Source organism: Talpa occidentalis, unplaced genomic scaffold (genome assembly GCF_014898055.3).
Source record: "Talpa occidentalis isolate TD23 unplaced genomic scaffold, MPIMG_talOcc4v2.1 talOcc4.13, whole genome shotgun sequence".
Lineage (NCBI taxonomy): Eukaryota > Metazoa > Chordata > Mammalia > Eulipotyphla > Talpidae > Talpa > Talpa occidentalis.
In genome coordinates this window covers 19,309,077-19,318,296 of record NW_023601322.1, presented here as the reverse complement: position 1 = coordinate 19,318,296, position 9,220 = coordinate 19,309,077, and the positions used below count along the sequence as shown (strand labels likewise).

The following is a 9,220-nucleotide window of genomic DNA, read 5'->3' as shown; positions in this document are numbered from 1 at the left end:
ATATAGAGGTGTCCACCCAGGGGGGCGCCAGCGCTGCGGGGGAGGGGCGAGGGCTGCGGGTTTCCGCGTGGTGAGACCGGGCTCGGGGTTCGCTCGGGCACCCCCGGGGTCCCCGCGGCGGCGGGCTCTCCAGGGCCCGCCATCCCGGGGAAGAAAGGCGAACTACATTACCCAGCAGGCCTCCCGCGCCCTCTTTCCTTTCAAGCCCTTGCACGTGGCCGGAGGGGCGGGCGGGGCCTGCGCGTCACTCTCCTACATTCTCTTTCCCTGTGTCAGGGCAGGGATCATTTTTTTTCTTCCTCTACTCTCCCCCCTCCCACCCGCCCCTCCCTCCCTCCACCCCTCCCCTCCCTCCCCTCTCCGTGGGGTTCGTGCGCCGGGGCGCCGGGTCCCCTCCGCCGCCGGGACGCGCGGAACTCGAGGCAGGAGTCGGCTCCGGAGCCCGCTGCTCCCGGTCCCCTTCCCTGCCCCTTCCCCCACCCCGGCTGGGGCTCGGCGGGGCGGCCGGAGGAACCCGGAGGTGAGCATCCCCCCGGCCACCCCCCTCTTGCAGTGATCGCAGCTTGCGGATCGATCGGCGACCCGGGAGGAGGGCTTCGTGACGCGCGCGTGCTTATAGAGAAATCCGGGAAAACCGCCCCAAACAATCAGCCCCTTCCCCCTCCCTGCGCCCGGGTCAGCGGCGTCCGCGCGCACCCGCCGCCCCCCTCGGCCGAGGACCGCGCTCCGCGAACTCGCCCCCCCGCCCAGGTTTGCCCCTCGCAGCCGGGTCCCGCCCGGGGGAGTCCGGGGCCGCGCGCGGGGCGGGGCGGGGGGCGTCTGGAGGGGCGGCTGCCCGAGCCCGGCGGGCGCTGGAGCCGCGCGCTGGAGCCGCTGTCATGTGCCGGGCCCCGACCCGGGGAGGGTGTGGGGCGCGAGCGCGAGCGTGATTCCTCGCCCTTTTGTTTTGAGCCTGCGCTGGCTGCATCCAGCAGTTGGTTTAGTACCAGCCAAACTTGCAGCTGTTCTGGCCGCGCGGCGCCGAGGTCTGGAGCGCGGCACTGGGTGGCGGCTCCGGGCGGGAGGCGGCCGCGCTCGGGGCGGTGGTGGGGGAGCCCCGAGAGTCCCCGCGCGCCCCTCCCTCCCCTGCTGACTGATTGTGTCTGTGGCAGCGGCCGTGCGCGAGGGAGTGTGCGCGCCCGGCCCCGCGGCGCGGGGATGCCTGTGGTCTAGACGGGCTGCGCCCTCCTCCGGCCCCGGTGCGCCCGCGGGGGGCGCACGGGGGCGAAGCAGAGGAGGAACCGGATCAGTGGATCCATTGCGGTGGCAGCTTTGGCCTTTCTTTACGGTTGTGATTGTGTTGGCCTTTATACAATTATTCCTGTCGCCGCGGGGTGCTTGGGCCTGGGAGCAGATTGCCCGGCCCGGGGAGGGTTAAGGTGACAGGTTCTGAGGCCAGCTCGCCGCAGCGAGGGGCGCGAGGGGCGGTGGGGTGGCTCCAGCGTGGGTCCTCCTGGAAGACCAGCAGGTGACCGTCCCGGACGGCTGTCGTCGGGGGCGGCGGACAGACGGGGGGCGGTGACTGGGTCTGCGGCGGAGTCTGGGGCCCGCCGAGGGGCGCGTGCCGGAGCTCGGGTGAGACTGGAGAGGGCATCCCGGAGACCCAGCGTCTGAACTGGGTATTTCTCTACATAAAGGACAATCGGGGGCCCCCACCTGGACCGCGTTGGTTGTTTGACTTGGAGTTTTCAGGGTTGGGGCTGGGGTGGGGGAAGGTGGCAGGTGTGAGCAGGGAGGGGGTGCGGCCACGAAGGGGAGGGATGCGCGGCTGGCGGCGCCCAGTGCGTCCCCACCCTGGGGAGCGAGGCGTCTCCTCCCCGCCGACTGTTTGTGTGTGTACACACCGCGCCGGCGTGTGCGGGGGGCGGGGACCGCAGACCCGGTGCAGCCGCGACGCGCGCGGGCCCGGATCCGGGCGGGCACCTCTGCCGCCGGCCTTGCAGAGGTGGAGCTGGGCCAGCTGTCAGCGTGTGCCCGCCGCGCGCCGGGTTCCGAGGCGAGGGGTCGTGCGGTCGTGAGCCCCGGAAGACCTTGGGGTTGCTGGCGCATGGGGTCAGCTGGGGAGTCCCCAACCCGCCGAGTGGCCGAGTGTCTGCGTCCTGCGCTCCGCGTTCCCTGACCGGTCGACTGACCGCCTGCTCGGCGGTGCGCGGGGCCGGCCTGGCTGGGCCCGGCGGTGCCACCCTTCCCCACTCCCCGCACACCCCAGACGAGCTCGGGCGGACCCTGGCACCAAGGTGCTCAGGGACGCGCGTGCCCGCGCTCCCGCCGCGGTCCGCACACCCGGAGGGAATCCGTGCCTTCGGCGCCCGCCTTCCATTCTTGCGTCTTGGAGACTGTAGGGGCCAGAGGCTGCCCCGGCCGGGCCCAGCCCCGCGCTGCCGGGCGCAGTCAGCGCTCTTCTACCCGCTGGGCGCTGGGTCTCCGCGGCGGGGCTGGTCTCGCCGGCTCCGACCCGAGCGCGAGGGGAGGCAGCCGCTGGAGCTGTGGCTCGGCGCGGCCGCAGGCTCGGGAGGGCGAAAGTGACACAGCACGAGCGGCGCCCTTGGCGCCGCAGCTCCGGCTGAAGGAGAGAGGAAGGAGCCGCCCAGAGGCCGGGGAGGGGCCGCAGGATGTGTGGCCCAGGCCCCTCCGGCCCAGACCCCTGGGAAACCTTGGGAATCCCAGCTCCAAGCCAGCTAGCACAGCAAACAAATTACCTGGCTTTCGAGAAAACCCGATTATATGGGAACAGAATGCACCGAACAGACATGAGAAGATGTGCAGTCCCTCACAGGATGCCCTCGGGTTGCCTGAGGAAACACCCTTTGAGTATTTGAAACAGGGTTCGATTTACACACAGATCATCCCATCTGCTGTGTCAAGTGTCTGTCCTGGATACTGTTCGCTTAGAGGCAGTAGTTTTGTAACACATTCTAGGGTACAATATCATCGGTGATTACAGATTGCTGGAATAATGTTTGTGTGGCTTCAAAGTCCCCCCTCCACCCCGCCGCCCGCAAGCAATGTGTCATCGTATTTATTAAGAGGGTCCTATAAGGTAGGGGGTATTAGTCCTCTTTTACTAAAAAATTGCTGGGGCTTGTCTAAGGCCTCTCAGCAAGGAGAGGAGACTTTCCCCCATCCCTCCTCTCAGCCTATTTTTAAAAATTAAAGTATTATATTATATATATAAAATATATATATTATATAATATATATTTTTTGAGACTAGGTCTTGGCACCCTAGGGTATTTATTCTTTGTCAGAGCACTTTTGATGTGCTACCAGTTTCTTACAGAATAGCCATTAAAGATCAAAAGTCTGCATAGCTGTTATTATCACTCACTGGATATTTGCTGTTGGTGACTAGTTATCAGCTTTGATACATATAGTATAGTATACACACGCACACTCACACACACCAGGTGAAACCTTCCTGTAATGAATACATGTGGTATACATGTTTATATAGCACATGTGTGTTTGTGTTGTGTGTTCATGGAGTTCTTGTGAAATCTAAGGTTTATTCTGCAATTACTGGTTTCAACTCATCAGACTTAAAGTGTGGGCCTTTGAAAAACCATCCCCAGATTACACTCCCTGTCCCTTTCCATTTCTGAGGATGGGAAAAGAGCAAGGAATTCAGACATGTCTGTATGTGTTCTCAGAGTTGTTGCACATGAAAGTTTTCAGACAGAAACTGGAGGGTTATTAGGTTTGGCCAGTGAATCTACCATTCATTCACAAACATGCACTGAGCATCTACATGTTTGTATATCTCCTCAGGTGCACACAGAAGAAATAAAAGTATATTCTAGCTGTGGAGGTAAAATGTATGTTTTAAGTCCAGCACACATTTATGGAGCATCTCCCTTAGGCTGGAAACTTTATATGTTCAGAGCACACCAAGATAATACAACAAAAATAGCTAAATTTCCATGCAATAAAATGGGTGATCCAGAGCCTACAGGGGGTAATAAATCATGAAGTACTTATCCTGAGACAATCAATTTCACCTATATTGGTTGCAAGGGGCCCATAATGACAGTTCTTATTTTAGAGCATTTGCAGAAGCAAGCAACAGGGAAAGAAGACACTTATGTCCCTTCTGACCCTGGACTTATGGTTGTTTAGATCCTTCCAGGTGTCTTTAAGCTATGTCCTTCTGTAGAAGTTAGGTAGCTAGTGGAAAATTAACTTGAAACCAATCAACAACAGGTTACTCTGCTGAGCAAGGAGTGGACAAGTTGTTCTCCATGGTCCTGCCCCAGCTCCCGCGGGCTGTGATCAGCTGTGATGAGCTATATTGAGTGATAGGCTTGGCTTTGGCCAAGCTCTCACTCAGGCCCTGCCTGAGTTGAGTGGTTTCTGTCTTACAGGCGTTTGTAGATGTTTTGATATGGGTTTTGCTATTTTTTTATATGGGTTTTGCTTTTATCTACTCTGAATTTCACTTTTGTAGTCCTTGACACAGTCCTTCAATTGCATGTCAGTTTTGGGATTCACTGTCCTTGTTTTAACATCATGTTGCTTGAGTGCAGATCATGAAGGTTGGAAAAGGAGTTGGTGGTTAGGATAGCGAGAGAATCCTGAGCCCAGATAGAGAACAGGAGGTACAAACAGACGGGCAAATCACAGCATTTGGGAATTCTCCAAATTTGATGGCATTTGTTGCATAGCTTAACGGGTAATGTGGCAGCCCCTTTGGATGTTCTTTTGGGGGATCCTCTACCTCTGGGTCTCAGTGCTGACTCACAGGTCACCTGAGCTCAACTGCTCACTTTCAGGCTTTGGTCTTCTGCCTTCCTGCCTCATCCTGCACTCAATTTAATTTAGAACAATGCTGTGATGTTGGCCTTCTCCCTGAACTAGCACCATGTGGGTGACGACATGTGCCTCTTGTTTCTGAATTAAACCCAGAACAAAGCTGTGGTTCTGAGGACAGACTAAACTCAGATCCTAGATATCTGGGTCCGGGAAAGGTCTTTTGATGAACTGTTCACCCTGTGAAGACTAAAATCCAGAGAAGCAAAAATATGCTTCAGGTTGCAGGGAGTCCTGGGCAGAGTGGGGCAAGCACTCTGGTTTTTGATATCTCATCCAATCTTCTTTCTCAATACCATGATGCTTTCTGAGAAGAAGTAGGTTCTTACTTCCCAAAGAGTGAGATTCTCTAGCTTCAACTCCTCCCTCTGGTAGTTGGGAAGGCCCTGGAAGTCATCTTTTAGTTTTAGATTGGCCTCTCCTGCTCTGGCTTTAGTCCCCCCCCCAGAATCTACATGAAGGCATAGGTTTGGGAGAGTAGAGGGTCTTGGGATTTCTGGTGTTATACACTTGGCCTAAGTCTTCCCTTCCCGACAGGGCCCTCAGGAACTTCCTGAAAGCATTTGCAAAGTTGTTTTGTAGGTGTGCTTTTCTAGAAAGAGATCCACAGCTTTCATTTGATTCTTACCTGACTCAGGTAAGGGCAGAGATCACTGGGGAGTGTAGTGGGGTTGGATAGGGACTTGATGGGCACTGGAGACTATTATAATACCCTGTGTTTGATTTGGCTTACAGTTTGCAAGGTGTTTCACACAAATGATCTCATCTGCTTCTTATAATAGCCTCATGAGGCTACTATCTTTATTCCCATTTTGCAGATTAGGAAACTGAATGAACCTCCGTGGTTAGTGATAAGTCACAACAAAGTAAGATGAGCAGGAATCCGAACCCAGATCTTCAGACTTCAAATGCAGGGCCCAGGCTGAGGTGGCCCACCCATGTCATATCATCATCACAACTTTGTGTGTAAAGGCTTAGGTCTTTCTGGAGCTTTATATCTACCATTTACTCATATCCAGCCACAGAGCCAGGCGCAAGGGCTAACTTCCCTAGGATGTAGATGGATAAAGTAAAGAAGAGGTTGTCATACCAGTGGTACGTGTAGTGAGGCTAGTTTGGGATGATCTCATGGCAGAGGTGAATTTGGGAGTAAGTCAGGAGGGGGCGCTTATAAAGGTTATAGACTGTGGTCATGGCCCAAAAGGGGTAAAAGTGTGTGCTCAGGGTAAGGAGGTATAGTCCACCATCCTGCAGTCAGAAGGAGCTCATCGAGGTCCAGTAGTGATTGCAGCACTCTGGCTCTGGGCTTGTCCTGGGGTTACAACAAGGAATGGGCACAGCCCACCTACCTTGAAGGAGCTGTCCTTGTAGGTGAGGACAGGCATTTAAGCAGTTAAATTTACTCTGGTGTGGTGAATGTGGAGGTGAAGAACCTCACAGCAGCACAGACAAGGCAGCTGTTCTGGCTTCAGAGATCAGGGAGGGGTTCCCAGAGACAACACAGAAGCTAAATCTTCATGGATGAACAGGAAGAAGAAATGGTGCAGAAGTCTGAGGCTACAAGGGTCTAGGAAGGGACAGTGACAATGAGGTCAAGTGCAAGGTGGAGAGGCAGGCAGTGCTCAGCTCTCAGCAGCTTGATGAACCTGGCTGAGGCTTTGGCTTTTACCCTGCAGGTAGAGCATGGAGGTTGGGGCTGTAAGCAAGATGGAGGCACGCAGAAGGGAACATGACCAGGGGCCAGGCTGCCACTGGACTGGCAAGGCAGTGACAGGCTTTATACAGAATCCATGTGAAGGGGATGAGGTCTGGAACCAGTGTTGTGCATATGGGCATGCCGGGAAGGTCACATATTTACCGCTGCAGTAAAGTCTGCAGTGATTGCTTAGCTCTGGCATATAATAGGGCAGTCAGGCGGACTCCCAGGTTTGTGGCCTCATTGACTCTGTGGCTGGTGGTTTTCACTCAGGTGTGAACTTCAGGTTGCTGGAGCAGGTCTGCTGAAAGTTATGATGAGAAAGAGGATCGTGGTGAGTTCAATGTTAGTTAGACACATTGGATTTGAATAGCTGGTGGATGGTCCAACGATGTGGACTTACAGATAGCACAGTGTGCAGGGTGGAAGTCTGCAGAAGTATGAGCAAGAAACACGGTTCTGGGAGTAGGGTAAGGTCTGCTACTGAGTGTGACCAGGCTGCTGCAGGGGCTGCGGTAGACAATGAGACCTCTTCCTCCCATTGTCAGAAAATCCTTTGTCACGCCAGGCGCTGTCGTCAGGGAAGCCAGGCACAGATGCTGTGTCATGCTGGAGGCCCAGCTGGCAGAATCCAGCAACAGCCGAGAGCACTCTTTGGCTGGAAGCATTAGAGTGAGTTAGAGGAGAGGCGTTTTCGTTTTTAACATCTTTTTTTTTTTTTTTTTAAAGATTTATTTGTTTATTTATTTATACAAGCACTGGGTACAGTCAGAAGTGCGGGAGGGCGAGAGAATTCACCAGAGCCAGAGCGGGGAGCAGAGCAGGCAGAAGGACCAAAGTACACTGCTGAGGGGAGCAGCGGGCGGCAGGAGAGGTCTGCGCGCCATGCGGGACCCTCCTGCGGTGGCCGGGGAGCATCTGGGGATCGAACCAGCACAGAAGAGGCTGCGGGCAGCTTCGCAACCTAGCACTCAATCGCTGTGCCAATGGGGAGGCCCCGTTTTTAACATCTTTGTTGAGCAAAACTCTGTCCCAGGCTCTCTGGGCATGAGTAAAAGGCAGGAAAGACTCAAAGTCTGCTTGGGAGGTACAGGCAGTCTGATCCCAGAGACATGATGTGGATGGACAAAGCCACTAATAGCAGTGCCAACCTGGGCAAATAGTAGAGCACAAATTAAGTAGGAGAGTGGTCAGGTACTTCCCCCTCTGCTGTGCTGCGTTCTTGTAGATGCCTTTTGGGCAGAGCTCCTATCTTATCATTTTTGAATCCTCAGAACCTAAAATCATGCCTGGCACTTAGTAGGTGTTTAACCTACATTTGTGGGATGTGGCCAGAGTTGGCTGTTGGTTGTTAACTGGTGGGAGGTCAGCCAGGAAAGATTCTGTGCTTAAGTTCAAAAAGGGTATCCCAACACTGATTTAGAGTATTTTAGTACCACAGTGGAGTAAAAACTTGAAAACTTTCCAACTACAAAGCACCTAAAAGCACAGTATAAAATATAACTAGCACTCTTTAAAGGCAGAGCTGGGCTCATAGAATGTAAGGGGAACACGAGGGGACTCAAAAGTGAATGTGGATGTTAAGCTTGCTCTTGTGTCAGGTTAATCCTGGGAGTGGGAGGGGGGATGGTTGGTGGGGTATTGAGGGATGGTTACTGGTGTCATAACCAAAGGGGGTTGAATCCTGAAAACATCTTCTCTAGGACGGGTGGTGAGACTGAGTGTTAGAATGGGTAGCCATGTGGACAATGGGCCCCTGATAAGTTGTGTGTGCTTGGAGAAAGGTGGATACGACATCAGCCTATTCGCACAAAACTGGTTGGGGGTGGGAGAGCTTGCCTTTTTTGGCCTGGATTTGAGGTGGGGAAAAAAAATCTTCCCTGGAAGCTGAAACTTCAGATCAAATGTGGCTTTGGATGTCCATTACACATGTTCCGAGGTACCTAATTCCCCAAGGAATTAGCGTATAAAGCAGGGCCAGTGTACTCCAGCCTTAGGAACTCTAACCTCTTCGCCCTCCACTGACTTCACCTTGAAGGGATGTTGCAGAACTAGGGAGGCCTGAGTGCGCGTGGAAGTGGAGAGAGAGGGCAGAAGCATACACTAAGTGCCCTCAGTGGAAATCTTTTAAAAAGAGCCTTCAACACAAATGCACACAGGTGGAGGCACTCACAGGGCTGTGGAAAAGGGCTGTTTCTGGCCCAAGGTTTTCTCACTTAGCAAAAGCCTGCAAAGGAGCTGGTCCAAAAAGGCCAGAATGTTCTACTCTGCCATTTACTCAGGCCTGGTCCTTACAGATGAGGCTTCTTGCATGTTCCCATCTAAGGGTTCCTAGGCAGATTCTGCTACTGCTACTGATCCCTAGATTATGCACCACATTGTCTACCCCATGATCATGGTTCGGAGTTCCTAGGATTTCAAACTTGGGAGATATTGTAGAGTCCACCTAGCCAATCCCCTTCTTGGTCTAGGAATCCTAATGACGTCAGCACTTGCTGTAATGCTTTCCATGGCCAGGAGTGTGCTGAGTTATGAGGTTGTATCTTCCTTTATTAGAAGGCTGTTGCAGCTAGAAGGGCCTTATCTGAGCCTCAGCCACCTCCCAGCCATTTCCAACCAACACCCCTTTGGCTGTCATGAGAGATGCTTTCCAGGCTTTTCACCATCCTGCCTGCATCCA

The 9,220-nt window shown here is 54.2% G+C and overlaps 1 protein-coding gene across 2 annotated transcripts in view; it reads left to right on the top strand.

Annotated features, from left to right (window-relative positions):
• The first annotated feature begins 415 nt into the window (after positions 1–415).
• CTIF (cap binding complex dependent translation initiation factor) overlaps positions 416–9,220 on the top strand; it is a 260,483-nt gene continuing 251,678 nt past the window's right edge. For both annotated transcript variants that reach the window (XM_037508543.2, XM_037508542.2), the window contains exon 1: positions 416–520. The gene's annotated coding sequence lies outside the window, so the exon portion shown is untranslated. The remainder of the gene's footprint in view (positions 521–9,220) is intronic.